Source organism: Schistocerca serialis, chromosome 5, assembly GCF_023864345.2.
Source record: "Schistocerca serialis cubense isolate TAMUIC-IGC-003099 chromosome 5, iqSchSeri2.2, whole genome shotgun sequence".
Taxonomy (NCBI): Eukaryota; Metazoa; Arthropoda; class Insecta; order Orthoptera; family Acrididae; genus Schistocerca; species Schistocerca serialis.
Genome location: NC_064642.1, coordinates 578,283,244 through 578,299,876, shown reverse-complemented (window position 1 = coordinate 578,299,876; position 16,633 = coordinate 578,283,244). Strand labels below are relative to the sequence as shown.

Genomic DNA, 16,633 nt, shown 5'->3' with positions numbered 1-16,633 from the left:
TCGGAAGCCTCTTAAATTTCTGGACGAATCGATGGGACGGTTAACTTCTAAGGCATCGCTGCTTGCATATTCCTCGCTCAGTCATACCAGAGACGGTGCACCGTCGGCTGTTTATACACCAGAGTGAAACTCAGAAGGTTACTTTTACCCGCCATAGTGTTCTATTTTACCCTGGATTGTATTCCAGCATGGTATTTTAAACTGTTGCTATTATCTCCGTAATGATTTTTCGAAGTGTCTGTTACAGTGTTTTACATAAGGCTATAAAGAAATACGAATTGTTGGTAAATGGTTTTGATGCTATCTGAAGGCCGCAACGGTAATTAACAAAGTTGCTTCCGCGACCTACATTACACTCAGACTACTACAGCGTTCCAACGGCATTGCAGCGCCGAATGTAAGTGTCCTGCCTACATGCTAAGCCAGATCACTACGCTTGTGTGTCTAGAACAGGGTTTTCCAAACTGTGTTCCTCGGAAAAGTAGTGTTCCGTAGGAAATGAATATGTGCTCCGTGAAAAACAGTTAATAACATAGCGATTCTTCCCAGATATTTTAACGATACTAATTATTTTTTTGAATTTTATTGTCATTTCTGTGTTGTTAGTTATGGCTTAGAATTGAAGTAATCACTGAATAAAACAAGATTTTTCTCATTTTTGAAAATTTTGTTAACTTTCAAAATAAACAAGGTGTTTTATCAAAGTATCAGTAGTCTAAGTGTTCCGTCAGAGGAGAAGTTTGGGAAGCCCTTGTCTAGGAGGTGGTGTCTCACGTAGTTACCTGCTAGCCATGTCTGTAGACTGTATACGTCATCTAATTACTAACTAAACGACACACTTTAGTCAAGTGTTCTGCTTCTTAAATTACGTTTTTCAGTTAGTTGATTCATCAACCTTAGCTATGCTTCATGTGCTCTTTATGAACATTCCTTGACACCGACTTTAATACAGCAGAACCAAAGAAAATCTTGACTTAGCCAGATTGTAGTTCAAAAACTGCTTATAGAAATTATCGGAATGATTTTAGGAAAGAACGCTAATGTACAGTTTTTTTTCTCTGTTGGACAACTACCTGAAAAACATACATAAGTCAGCCGGCCGCGGTGACCGAGCGGTTCTAGGCGCTTCAGTCCTGAACCGCGCTGCTGCTATGGCCGCAGGTTCGATTCCTGCCTCGGGCATGGATGTGTGTGATGTCCTTAGGTTAGTTAGGTTTAAGTAGTTCTAAGTTCTAGGGTACTGATGACCTCAGATGTTAAGTCCCATAGTGCTCAGAGCCATTTGAATCGTTTTTTCGTACATACATCGATCTAGCTGCCCACATGGCTTTCATATAGCGAGTGAACAGAAAACTCCTATGGCTGGTTCTTCAAGAAAATGTATGTCCGAAACATATAAAAACAACAATAGAGCTTCATACAACAGTACCAAATTAGTAACTCATCTGCCAAAATCAAGTGCTGAACAAATAATTATGAACGAAGATACCCGTCAGTGATGCAGGTTTTTAACATATATCTAGGTGCCTTCTCCGAACGTTGGAAAAACTGTTGGGATACAGGAGAATAAAAACTGAGCTCAGCAGATGATTATTGATGCTTGTTTTTGCTGATGGTCTTTCAGTTGTAGACCATACAGAACACAGGTTGCTGTTCGCTATTCATAACCTGGATCAAATCTGCACAGACTACAATTTTAAGACGTCAAAAAAAAAAAAAAAAAAAAAAATAAAGCAACAGCACTCGCAGGAAATTACCTATATAAGTAAAAAATTGCTAATAAACAAGTCGAGCAAGGTCCTCATTTTAGCTGTTTATGCTGCGATGCCAGTTATATCTAAGCCAAGGATAAACAGATGCTTTGTGCGGTACAGTTAAACGCAGTCTGAAGAATAGAAACTCAACTCATATTTTATAATATATGGCTGCACCAGTACTTCTTTATGGAAGTGAGACATGGGTAACAACCATCCAGGACGACAACTATATAGAGGCAGCAGAGACAAATTCGTTTGATCAGTTAAATGATTACTGGACAAGAGAAGCAACACTAGTCAGAGAAGAGCTTACGGTTCTTAGTATCAGTGATAAAATAAAAGATCGCAGAAGGAAGTAGCAGGAGGAATTAAACAGGATGGAAAATAGCAGAGCACCAAAAATAGTTCACAAGCCAATAGTCGAAGCAGTGTTGGAAGAAATGAAAGACGCGCTAGTGATGGTAGCCAGAACGGGTCATTTGATATACAATTCCTTGAAAGGGAAGAAGAAGACACTGCTTACATTCATTTCTTCGTGATTCTTCGTTGAAAAATTATAAAAACACGGATTAAATTAATGTTTGTGTGGTCTGTTTCTGAGCGGGGTGCTCCATTGTTTAAGGTATAGTCTTCGTCGTCAAGACGACGTGACCATTCTGACTTTCATTTTCCACTGCTTTGCTAGATCACTCACTTTGAATGCTTCAACATTACATCATCCTAAATAAAAAGTAACCGGTCCACGATAACCTACATACGAAGATGACGTTAAACTTTACATTATCCTTTCATTTAAGTATTTCTTCCAAACCAACTATTGTTTTAACGATAGTTTACGTATTTAGAAGATAATCCACAGTAACTTTTCGGAAGTTGGAATTGTCGCTTGTCCTTGCACTTCTCCTCTCCATTATAAGGTAATTTACACTATCAATAATTCAAGTGACGTTTTAATGGTAGATTCTTCCTTAAAAAGTTACACTCAATTGTTGAGTCGTGATTTTTCCAAGCTTCAGCGTTGTATTGGAGCTTACGATATGGACTTCCTGGTGTTACTGTTATTTTAAAATAGATCCAAGCAACGTATTGCGGAAAATTCGAGTGCCAACGACTAACACGATTCAAACCTGCATTGAATGAAAATTTGTTGCAAAACTGTAATAAACTGAGCGCTTTTCGAATCTAAAATTGCATTATTCGTAGCGTTAGGGATATAGATGTAGATATTTTTATTGAAGACTGAGGACAGTGAACTGAAGTACATTATAGCAATATCTTCATTTGCAGACTAATAATTGTAGCCATTCGGAGTAGTATGTTTTTAGGTTGGGTAGTACCTCAAAGCACTTGCTTATTTTCCCCAGAGCAGCAGATCAGGCGTTGAAGTGTGGACGGAAAACGGATAATCTATACTGACACTCGTAACCTACTTCGTGGTGCAGTTGCGACCAAGATGGAAACATCTGGTTTAAATAACGTAGCGTGTGTGCTGGAAGACTGTTAGACGCAGAAAAAAAAACGACTAACATCCTGAAGTGGGTACATATTAAACCACCAGTGATCACAATATCTGCACTTATATCGCTAACATCCTGGGTAACGAACCTTTAGACTTCGATCAGTATTGTTTACTGAATGTTCTCAATTAACGATCCCTTGGTCTGCAGTGGCTTGTTAGACCTGTTACGACGATCACCTTACTGCGGTGCACAATTTTCACAGTTGTTGTAAAGAACATGTCTGCGATGTTACGTACTGTACAGCATTCTTTGTTTTGAAAGTCTTTGTTATTTGTTGCTGTTGTGAGGTTACGCTTTCCGGTGAAGGAGCATCAGGACAACTGTGTTGTCAACAGTGCAAGACCATGAGTGCATGGAAATGCGTTATTTACAAATACAACAGGTATTCCGTACTACATACATGGCATGTACAGGGTGAACCATAACTATACCATATATAACAATATATACAATATATACTATACCATATATAACAAACTTTCACAGTTGATAGTGTGGACCAAAACAAGAAAAAATGCCTGGTAGACATACGCTCTAAAACACGTACGCTAAGAGCTATAAGCATTCGTTCACCTTCTTCCATATTTTTGGAGGAGTTGGTATGGGTCAAGACAAGAAAAATCTGTCCAGTAAACATTGTCTCTAAAGTGCTCACTATAGAGCTATAAAAACTTGGTCATCTTCGTTACTGTAAAGCGCATCTCTTCTGCTGAATAAGTGCTCACACCTCTTAAGGTAAGCGTTTTAGAGACCATATTTATCATATATTTTTCTTGTTTTCGTCCATATTATCTCTTTTCAAAATACGGAAAGCAAAGACATTGCAGTGGAAGAGATGTGCTTCGCAATATTGGAGATGAACAAGTGCTCGTAGCTCTCACAGTACGCATTTTAGGCCTATGTGTACTTGGGGTGACCAACTCTCCCGTATTTCTCGGGATCTCCCGTATTTAGAGACATTTTTTCATAATCTCCCGGCTCCCGTACTTTCAGGCTCAGTGGCCGTTTATCTCCCGTTTTTAACTTCATTTTTCTTAACATGTACCGGTATGTAAAATTATTTTTCAATCATTTAAATTTTGCACGCACTGTCAGGATTCGTTCGTAGACAGCAGAGACAACTGATTCTATATCGACCTTCGACCATAGATGTCGACATTATGTCTATCGAATATCTTTGGAATGATCGAACGACGCTTGGCGGTTAGATGTGACTGTTTCTGTGCCAGTGCTTACGGTGAATCGTCGTTAACTTGTTCAAGATTTTATGATGGGCAGCGAAGACGAAGCTAAAACGCCACCAAAAAAGAAAACAAGGTAGTAAATTTGATAATACTTCAAAGAGTTTAATCCCACTATGTCTAGAAAGGGAACTGACATTCAATGAAGTGCATGAAGTTGTAGAATATCTTAAGCTGGATTGTATTAATTAAGATGAATTATATGAGGAGTTTTGTGGTTCTAATGATGCAATTAAATGTGCTGTCTCTTTAGATGGTAATGTTAGCCAGAAATGGATACAGGTCTTTACAACTTTGAAATCAAATAACTTTAATTTTGAAAAGTTGGGTAAGCTGGTTTGTTTTGTTATGAGTATACCAGGAAGTAATGCTCACACTGTGAGAGTATTTTCTCTTATGAATAATAAGTGGACTAATGTAAGGAACAGAAGTAGCACAAACTTAATCAAATCTGAACTACAAGTTGCCATGAATTTTCCTTATTCCTGTAGTGAATTCTTTGAATTCGCTAAAAATGATGTAAAACTACTGACTGAGGCAAAATCTGTTGCAAAATATGTATAAGTAATTGTGATGTCCACCCCATGAACCATGGACCTTGACGTTGGTGGGGAGGCGTACGTGCCTCAATGATACAGATGGCCGTACCGTAGGTGCAACCACAACGGAGGGGTATCTGTTGAGGGGCCAGACAAACGTGTGGTTCCTGAAGAGGGCAGCAGCCTTTTCAGTAGTTGCAGGGCAACAGTCTGGATGATTGACTGAGCTGGCCTTGTAACAATATCCAAAACGGCCTTGTTGTGCTGGTACTGCGAACGGCTGAAAGCAAGGGGAAACTACAGCCGTAATTTTTCCCGAGGGCATGCAGCTTTACTGTATGTGCATGGAGAGCTGCATCAAACCAGTCTCAGGACTGAAGACCACAACAACAACAACAATTGTGATGTGTAAATAATTGTCTACTTTTACAAATACTGCTTTGTTTTTTGGCGAAATTTTGCCGTGCTATTAATCTCCCTTATTTTTTGTCAAGGATATAAGAATCTCCCTTATTTTCGTTTAGAAAAGTTGGTCACCCTATGTGTACTAGACATTTTTTCCTTGTTTTGGTCTATATTCTGAAAGTTTGACGGTGGCGTTCTGATCACCGGATATAATACTGTCACAAAACCGAACTCTGGTAACAAAAGAAACAAAACACTCTATAACGTGCTACTCTTGGCAGTGGCGCCTTGCATCAAATCAGTTCCCGCCAAAAAAGCCATATCAGGCATTCGAAGATTGTTGCAGGAGCTCTGGGACTCACCGTCGTATAAAACCTCGTGCTGCTCGCTGGTGAAACCTTTCAGAAAATACTCCGAAAACTGGACTGTTCATAGGACATACAAACAGTAAATATGAGCTTCTCGCCAGGCCGAGAAGGCCCGAGTGATGTCACCTGCCGCCGTGTCATCCTCTGCCTTTCGGCAGCGTGCGGATGCGGTACGGAGGACCACGTGATCAGCACACCGCTCTTCTGGCCGTTTCGCGAACTTTCCAAACCGCGGAACCGCCTCTACTCGGTCAGGTAGCTCCGCGATTCGCATCACCAAGCTGTCTGCATCCCATACCAGCCCTCACACCAAGGAAGAATCGTTAGCAGTACCGGTAATCGAACCGGTGTCCTCCACACGGCAGCCATCTACTCTGACCACTGTGCTATGGAGGCGGACACGAACAACAAATACCTATAGTTAAATTTTCTAACAAAAATAATTTCTTAACCCAAAGTGATAAATGAAAAATAAATACTTGAATGAAATAACAATAAAACCCAGAATCTTTCTGAACTTGTGCATGGGTTGGACAAAAATATGGAACCACCGCGAGAAATGCGTGTTCGAACATAAATACAGATGCTAGACAAGCCTGCAGGTTGCTCTGTTGTATTTGTCCACCAACGGCAACTGTCTCGTGTACTCAATAGGTTGCATGTAGTTGTGAGTGCGTTATATCAAAGCTAAGCGAATTCGAACATGGGCAAATTGTTGGTGCTCGTTTGATGAGTTCTTCTGTAACCAAAGTAGCCGAAGTGTTTGGCTTTTCAAGAAACACCATATCGAAGATCTGTACCAAATAAAAGGAAAGCGAAATAAAAAAAAAAAAAACACGAAGGGAGCTCCATAAGCACGTGATACCGAAACCATAAAACCTGCACTATGGAGCAGTGGAAGGATGCCATGTGGTTGGATGAGTCTTGATTCACATTGTTTCCAAATAGACGAACTTACCTGCCAAGAGTGAAATATGTCAACGTGGTGATTTGGGCTGCCATATCGTGATATTCCATGGTCCCCTTGGTTATTTTACAAGGTTGCGTTACTGCCAAGGATTGTGTGACCATTTTGGTTGACCAGGTCCATCCCATGGTACAATAGTTGTTCCCCATTGGCGATGATGTGTTTCAAGAAGACGGGCCTCCTGTCCACGTATCTCGGATAGTCCAGGGTTGGTGTAGTGGGCACAAGGATGAACTGTCACATCTCCCTTGGCCACCATGCTCACCATTTCTCAGTCTCATTAAGACTTTGTGGTCTGCTTTCGAGTAAAGGAGGCGTGATCGGTATCCATCATCGTAACTGAACGTGCCACTGTTTAAAAAAGAGGATGATATAATATATCCTTGAAAGCCTTACAGAACCTGACGACTGGACGTTGCTCAGAATGCCAACGGTTTTCCCACAATGTATTAGGCATGCTAAGGTGTTTTTTTCCATAATTTTGTCCATCTCCTGTTCATGTTCTTACATTGTAATAACTTCGCCGTTTGTAATTGAACTTTACATTAATATTTGAAAGGGAAGTATAAGGAATCGTGTTAATGAACTGACTGGATCTGTTTTACCTACTGATTTGGCTTGTGGCATACTACAAGCCTTTCTGGTTGACAACTTTTGGGAAGATTGCATAACATGTGTCCTAAGTTTATCTGTCCAGTGAAGGTGAATGTCAGTGGTGCGCGTTTAACATGGCATCCTATGTTGTAATGGAGTTGGTGGTTGGTGGTGGTGGTGGTGGTGGTGGTGTGAGAAGGGGAGAGGTGGAACACCAAAGAGCCTGTCGAGTTTATCCTAAGGAGTGATCACTATGTATAATGTGTAAGTAGGCTGTTTAGGTTCTTATATTGGTAACGCCACCACCACGTAGCGCTCTGTATGAAAATCACTGACTGTGCTGTGTGCAGTCTGTGGCTGGGTGGCATTGTTGGAATTTGCTATTGTAGTGTTGGGCAGTCGGCTGTTAACAGCGAGTAGCGTTGCGCAGTTGGAGGTGAGCCGCCAGCAGTGGTGGATGTGGGGAGAGAGATGGCGGAATTTTGAGAGCGGACGATCTGGACGTGTATCATTAAGAAAGAGTAAATTTGTAATATTGGATATCATGGACTGATATGTATACATTACGACTTTTGAACACTATTAAGGTAAATACACTGTATGTTCTCTATGAAAATCTTTCTTTTGCTAACTATGCCTATCAGTAGTTAGTACCTTCAGTAGTTTGAATCTTTTATTTAGCTGGCAGTAGTGGCGCTCGCTGTATTGAGTAGTTCGAGTAACGAAGATTTTTGTGAGGTAAGTGATTTGTGAAACGTGTAGATTAATTTAGTCAGGGCCATTCTCTTGTAGGGATTATTGAAAGTCAGATTGCGCTGCGCTAAAAAATATTGTGTGTCAGTTTAAGCACAGTCATGTATAATTTTTCTAAGGGAACGTTTCAAATGTTGAACACCAGGAGATACTGCAGAACTGCAGAGAGGTTTAGAGTTAAACCTAGGATTTATGCTCGAAGTTTGATGGTAAGGAATTTTATGCCATCACCTTTAGTACTTTTGGGGCCACGTAGTTTACTTATTCATTAGGAGGATTCGAACCGGCTACCTCTACATACAAGTCCACCTCCGTAGCTGAGTGGTCAGCTCGGCTGACTGCCATGAGGAGGACCCGGCTTCGATTCCCAGTACTGCCAGCGATATTTCCTTGGTGAGAGGACTGATACAGGGTGCACTCAGCCTCGTGAGGCTAACTGAGGTATTACTCGACCGGTCAGTAACTGTTCCAAGGTTAGCCAGCACCGTAGCTGAGCATGTTCTGTAATAAACAAAAAAAAATTCTGAGTCAATGGTTCAACGATGAACTTCAACGGGTGCCTCGGGACCTCCGCCACAAAAAAATTGCCACGAACAATAACGAACAAAATGAGATAAAAAAATGAAGGTTAAGAAATACAACAACCGGGAGAGCGGGTGCTGATCACATACTCCTCCATATTGCATCCGATGACGCCACTGGCAGAGGACGACACGGTGGTTGGTCGGGCCCGATTGGCCCTCTAGCGCCAAAACGCGGAAATTTTTTTTTTACCTCTGTATATAAAAAGAAGCATCAGCTACTCTTCCTTTTATCCTACTCAACCACAGTTTTTATCTATATTTTTAAACTACGTGTTTTCGTAATTTAACTAAGAACACCAAAATACTATCAGCTTTCTAAATGCTGGTAAAAACCTTTCATATGAATCCAAATACAATAATTATTAACATACAGAAGAATACTTAAGATTAGACAGATAGATCACATAACTAATGAGGAGGTACTGAACAGAATTGGGGAGAAGAGGAATCTGTGGCACAACTTGACTATAAGAAGGGATCGGTTGGTAGGATAAGTTCTGAGGCATCAACGGATCACCAGGGCAGCGTGGAGGGTAAAATTCGCAGAGGGAGACCAAGAAATGAATACACTAAGCAAATTCAAAAGGATGTAGGTTGCAGTAGATACTTGGAGGTGAAGAAGCTTGCACAGGACAGAGTAGCATGGAGAGCTGCATCAAACCAGTCTCAGGACTGAATACCACAACAACAAGAACAACAATTATTAACATCGTTACTTTTAAAACAGTAACTGTGTTGAAGTAAATACTTTTAATTTCGTTGACTTTAAACCACAGAACTACTTTTGAATATCAGTGTGATTCGGGCTGGAGACATAAATTGCAGTTTAATAATACACAACACGATGATATGTTTACTGATGCACTCACTCAGGCACGTTATTGAAGGTACTGATAGCACACAAATCACTGAAGCAATTTATTTTAGCAATAAATCGAAAATTCATTAATATGGCTCTTGAGAGAATCATCTTAGAACAACTTTTGCTATTCAACAGTGACTTGAACGACAGTAAATATGGGGAAAAATTCTCCTCTGATAATTGCATTACTGTATTCACAAACGAAATACTAGAACTCCTCGTCATGAACGCAAATGAATTCCTCACGGTTATTGACTGATATTTAATAAACTACCTATGAATGTAAGGAAAACAAATACTGCGAAGCAGCGGGAAAATGACCTTGTAGGAGGAAAAAAAAGCGAATATGTTCCTCTTTAAAAGACTGACAGAAAAGTGGGGAACCTGCTGCTTCAAACCCCATTCCGTCTTCTTCACCAAAAATGTTGACATGCGAACATATGCCCGCACTTTTAAAACAATGTTCTAAACCCTTTTACCCAGTCTCTTTGTAGTTACCCGTTCATGGCCAGCACCTCCCTCTCACTGCCACAGTCTATACATTATGTCTCTCTCCCACTGCGTGCTTTCTCTCCCATTCGTTTACAGTGTATCCCACTGCAACTGTCTTCTCTCTCACTTACATTGTCTCCTTTTGTCTTTCTTTTCCACTCTCACTGTCTCCAGCATACTTCAGAAGCTCAAAACTTCTGTCGGGTTCAACCTTTTCTCCCATTGACTCATGTTTCCCAAATTTCAGTCCAAAATGCACCCTCCATTATACTTATATGTTTATGTTCGCCAATTTTTACGATCGCACCCCGAAGTCTTCATGTGTTCTCCACTCATCTGTACTTTTCATTTCCACTGTCTCCTCTCCCTTTTTCCCACTGCTTTTATCTCTATGCATCTCTCTCTTTAACTGCCACTGTCTCACACTGATCATCAATATTTCCTCTCTCTTCGGCTCCCACTGCTATTGACTTCATCCATCTCTCTTTCTCTTTCACTGCCATTTTCCCTCTCCCACCTTCACTGTCTCCTCTCTTTTCTCTCCCACCGACAGTGTCTCCTCTCTCCTCCACCATTACTTTCCCTCAGCTACTCTCTTTCAGCACAAAAAAAAAGAACGCGAAACTTTCGCATACCAAAATTTTTGGCGAGGAAGGCAGCATGAGGATTGAGGTAGCTGGTTCCACACTTCCTTGTCAGAGTCTTTTGAAGAGGAAATATTCTTCTTTTTGTGTTCCAACAGGAGCATTTTCCCGTTGGTTCCCATCTTTTCTCCGCTGCAGCATAATGTGCTGCTTATATAAAACGAATTCAGTAGGTCAGTGAAGTTCTGAGTTTATTTATGTACTTCGACACATTTATATATTTTGATATATACGAGCAACAAATAAGTGCGCATAAAATAAACTTAATGCAGGTCAAGCGTTTCTTTCATCCAAATGCGAATCGCCGTTCGTTGCGTTGCGTTCGAATACAAAATTGAATCCTACGTTAAATAAAAATATTTAAAACCATCGCTTAAGAGTGAAAACAAAAGCATTTAAAGCGATACTACAAACGCGGCATAAAGCGACCACAAAACCGATGCTTTCTCTAGTTTAAAGCGAGCGCAGGGCTCCCATTCACCTCAAGTTCACTTTGCACTACTTTACATAAAAATGCTCGGCATTTTTATGCTACACCTACAGTATGCCCAAAAATGCGGTGTTTGTAAGTAAGTACAAAAACTTACGTAAATTTTTGTAAAGTTATCGAATAATTTCCAGGTGACAGCAGCCTAGGTGTTAAGTGGTAATTATACAGAGACAACGTGTCATGAAGTTTTATTGGTGATAAATGCTGACTGAAAACATAGACTGCTGACCTCAGACTCCCTGCGGTGTGCCCAGGACCCTTGCCATGTGTTCACTTCGTCAGTTAAAACTAAATTTACGCCTCAGGCCGGATATTACGTGCATATTTTACATGCATAAGTATGGTAACTTTGAAACACTGGATTTCGGTAACGGATAATAATAGCCAAAAAGTTTCAAGGTTCCCTAAGAGCATCTTCAGAAAATACTGTAAACACATTGGCTTCCTGAGGTGGTCTTGTATTTCAACGCTTCAATTCGTGGGTCTTCGTTTATTATTCCTAAACCTTTTTTCAGACAGCCAGGACTCGTAATTCCTTCTAATATTAAAAATGCTGGGTCAACTGAAGAACGTGATACAACCCGTCGGCTTTCGCCACTGACGTCATAGTTAACTCATAGATATTAATGTCTCTCTTTAGATCCATAGATAGCCGCGCGGGATGAGCCGAGCGGTCTGGGGCGCTGCAGTCCTGGACTGTGCTGCTGGTCCCGGCGGAGGTTCGAGTCCTCCCTCGTGCATGGGTGTGTGTGTTTGTCCTTAGGATAATTTAGGTTAAGTAGTGTGTAAGCTTAGGGACTGATGACCTTAGCAATTAAGTCCCATAAGATTTCACACACACAGATCCATAGATAATAAATGGGTTACCTTCTTTGGCGAGGCGTCATTATTTGAAATTGAAATAACTGAATATGTTTTAAAAGACAGTGCTAAACATTGTATGCGATTTTTGTCGCTCGTATTAATTTAAATCAATTGCTCGTTCCAATCCATTCGCTACTTGTTTCATTGTTAAGAGTTTTAGATATTTTCGTAGAATTGGTTTTCGTTCTAGACAATTTTTTCTTTTTGATTTTCGTTTGTAGGTACGGATTTACCTATTCCTATGAATATGGAATACTTGAAGAGGAATTCGTCAACTGCAGTACGGAATAGAAATTTTACGGTTGTCGCACAGTTTTCCAGTCCATACTAGAACTATCAAAGGCGAAAAGACCGACATACGAAAAATTTATGTCCTGACCTATATATGTCAACTGAAGAATAGGATAATGGTGCCAGCAAAGACGAAAAAAGCGACATATGTAATATTGTCATGCTGTACCTCAGTTGAACTACGAAGGTAATTTCAGGTTCGTCAGTTGACCTATGTAGTTCAGCTGTATTTCGCTATACTAATCTTATGTATGTCGCTTTTTTCACCTGCGCTAGCACTTGTATCCTATTCTTCAATTGACCTATGTAGTTCAACTGAAGTACGGCATAAAAATTTTACTGTCGTAGGTTTTCTCGCCGTCGCTCGTACTACTATGATAATTTTCACTCTATGCTATTAGTATCGAAGACGAAAAAGTATTGTGTCTCATACTTCAGTTGGTCTATATAGGTCAACTTAAGTATAGGATACAAATATTTTCACCTTCTCGTACTTCATCTGAGGTAGAGGATGTCAATGTTACGTATATTGATTTTTTCGTCTTCGCTAGCATTACTGTCCTGTTCTCCAGTGAATCTATATAGGTCAGCAGTATTTTCATAGAACAATGCACGTCTTTTAATGCAGTTGAGAAGTCTTGACAAAAAGTGCAGCGAAAGGACGCTCATAATTATTGTCTTTTCGCAACAAGACTGATAAGCGTGAGGAGGAAGGCTGTCAACATAAGCAGATGAAATTACGTCTGCAGATTTGTTTTTCTCGTTTAGCAATTCCCGCTGGCTCTTTTTACGAAACGTTTAATTGATAACTGTGGTAACAGTCTTATCATTAGACTCCTCACGCTAACGACTCTCGAATCCCATTAAATACTACACAGTTTCATTTTTAAAATCTTCAGTTTTTTCTATATCTCAAAAGATACAGCCTTACAGCAAAATACTCTTTGTACATTAAGACTTCTTAGAAATCTTATTCCGATATCTTAAAGGTTATAAAACATTTTCAAGATTAACAATTTGGTTGACGAAACCTGCATATTTGTTTTCAGTATACCACTGGTTATTTTTCTGCTCTGGGAGACAACTTCTATCATATTCCTTTCGTTTCAAATGACAAAAAATGAAATGAAATGAAAAAATGATCGTATGGCATTGTTGGCCGGGAGGCCCCATGCGGGGAAGTTCATCTAGCAATAAATGTCATTTGAAGTCCGCAGCTCGTGGTCTTGCGTTCTCGCTTCCTGCGCACGGGGTCCCGGGTTCGATTCCCGGCGGGATTTTCTCTACCTCGTGATGACTGGATGTTGTGTGTTCTTCATCATCATTGACTCGCAAGTCGCCGAAGTGGCGTCAACTAAAAAGGACTTGCAATACGCATGTGTAGTTTGGGCCTTAAACCGGCCCTGATTGCAGTCAACAGCCATTTGAACCAGCAGTATTGTTTCGCATATTCCTACACTTCTCCTGAACCTAAACTGATCTACCATGAAATGTACTTGCCGTGGCGAATATGGATCAGTTGCGAATATGGACAACCATCAGCTGTATAATGGAATGACTACAATGAAAATTTGTGCTGAAACGGGACTTGAACCCGTATTTCCAGCTTATCTCGAGCGGTCGGTCACCTTACTTTTAGGCTACCCGAGCACGCTTCACGGCCAGATTCACATGTCGTCAACCATGTGTCTACAATCTGCATTCGAACATCCATGATGTATGTTCCCATACAGGAGAGGCATTTTAATACAAAATAGGTTGCCCGGTGTCCGCGGATAAATATAATATTTCAGTGGCTGTTTTGTTCAGAATTACGATGCAATGTTCCTTCGGATTTCATAATGCTCGTTGCACACAATGTACACATTTCCTAACTTATTTATTGACATCTTGTTTCCTGGTCCTCTGTGAAAACTTTACAGCTACCTCTTAGTCAGTTGCTCTGTGACCGCCATTACGTGTCAACATATGGTCGCGCACTTGTTTCAGAACTTCATTCTTTAACACCACGGGAACCACCAAATATGATCTGCACTTTGTCATTCTGTATCACAAGCCACTGTGCATCAGGAACTGCAGCTGTGACCCAAATGCCTGACAGTCAGTGTCAGTTGCCTGTTCTCTCCCATTCAACAATTCCCTTGCCCAGTGCTTACAAAACTCCAATTTTCCTCCTTAAGCTACTGGCATTATTAGGCTTCTTCCCTGGCTTGCACATTACCTTGTAATCGAATTCATTCAAATTTAGTACCCACCATATCAGTTTACTGGAAGGGTCTTTCAATCCCAACAAGCATTTTGACGAACTTACCGTAATAGTTACAAAGGCCTAAAAATGATTGTATCTTTGTCGCTGTTTCCAGTGGCAAGAACTTAATGAAGTGCCGACACTAATCACAAATCAGTTTTTACACGTTTCCGGCTGATCACTTGCCCGAGATGGTTTACTGCTGTCGCCGCAAAACGGGTTTTGTCAATACGCTCAGCTAAACATGCTGTTTTCAGTCTTTTAATACGCCCTCCAGTCGTTATACTTGTTAATACATGTCCTTCAAAAACACTGCAGTTTCATCCAGATACACCTGGTATCATTTTGGTTTTAACCCTCCAAGTACTTCATCCAGTAGCCTCTGAAAAGTGGTTTGTATATTTTTGAGACTGATGACATTTGGTGGTACTGATAATGACTCATTGGGATGGTGAAAGTGGTCTTTGGCCAGTCCTCCAGCACTACCTCCAAGTGAGATAGCCGTTCTTCCAATCCATTGGCCAAAATTATTTACACCAACGCAAGTTGTCCAGAGTTCTTATTATGTTTAGTATGAGATCCACATTGGTAATAGTTCTTATGGTAATGCGCCAATAGCCACAGCAAGCTCCGTACTTCCTAGTGCCATCTGTTGACTTTATCGCGATAAATACCATGGCTGCGCCCCAAGGATTGTCGCTATGTTCAATAATAGCATCGTCCTGCTACTGGCCAGTAGACTCTTTCATCAATGGTTGCAAACATGTTCAGACACTGTAGGGTTTTCTATGTACTAGAGAGTTATTGCATGTTGGTATTCTGTGCTATGTGACTGGTGTTACAGGCAGTGTAGCATATGGACTAAATGAATCCGTGAATTGCAATAAAAAGGCTTCCATTGCTTTCCCATAGATTCCTCGTTATTGCTTCAGTTCTCACATAATGCAGATGCATTAACAGTTTGCTTGTGGCGAAATACGTCTCTTGACCTGTCTATATCATCCTCCCATAGAACATCTAAATTAGGAATCAATAAAAACTTGGCAGACTCACCTCGTCCATGTAAAATTATCAAGACTAACTGAAACCAGAAAATCTCCATATTTGCGGCATTTACCATATGATTGATTCAACTCATTATTGCTCTCTAATTGTTGTAAAACACACAAGTCTTTCTTTGGTAAATCCGTGCCTACACTAACCCAGACTAATTTCCCTGTAACTTGCTGTATGCTATCATGGGCACTGATCTTTAGCGTATATAACCACCGTTCATTTGCTAAAACCTTCAGGGTCAGTGAACATTGCGGCATTATGTCACTTGTAGTCGTTGCCTCCAGTGGAAGCAATGGTCCCACTAAGTTTAATTGTACAATGCGAAATGTTAATTTGTGCACGATGTTTATCAAAAAAGTCGAGTCCATGATTGCATAGTATCTTAACCAACATATGACAACATTTCCATATGCCCCTGAAAAGTTTTAGCTTCAGAGCTAAGGGTGAGAAGTAATGTACCCAATGGTGTCATGTCTTTCTCAGCTACCCCCTGTAACATATTCTGTGGAGAATTCACTCTCTTCCTAGCTAAGACGTCTAGATTGACGATTGACAAATAAGCACCCATTCTGGGACGGCGAGTAATTTATTGTCACCATTTACAAGCGCCTGAAAACTATTTTTGAGGTCACCCAGAAAGCGATGGAGAAGATACTGAGCATAATTATCGGCCCGTAAGTTCACATTAGTCACTGAAAGAAAATGTTCCTACTTGCTATTTACTCAGTAGGATCAGGAAATATGACTATAAATAAAAAGTTTTAGTTGTAGTTGATTAATATATTGAGTAAAACTTCACATGCACAAATATTTTAATATTCCTGATAATAGTAATAGGGTCCCTATCGGAACCAACACTATTAACAGTTCAGAGCTGACCTCTATGGCAAGTTCCAAGTAAAATGGTCTATCACCCTGACTTCTAATCATCCTAGTTAATTGCTCTTCTTAAAAATGG

General features: G+C 40.4%; 1 protein-coding gene across 1 annotated transcript in view; it reads left to right on the top strand.

Moving 5' to 3' along the window:
* The first annotated feature begins 230 nt into the window (after window positions 1-230).
* The window catches only part of LOC126480860 (alpha/beta hydrolase domain-containing protein 17B), a 185,916-nt gene continuing 169,513 nt past the window's right edge, over window positions 231-16,633 (top strand). Inside the window, exon 1 of the mRNA XM_050104235.1 lies at window positions 231-397. The gene's annotated coding sequence lies outside the window, so the exon portion shown is untranslated. The remainder of the gene's footprint in view (window positions 398-16,633) is intronic.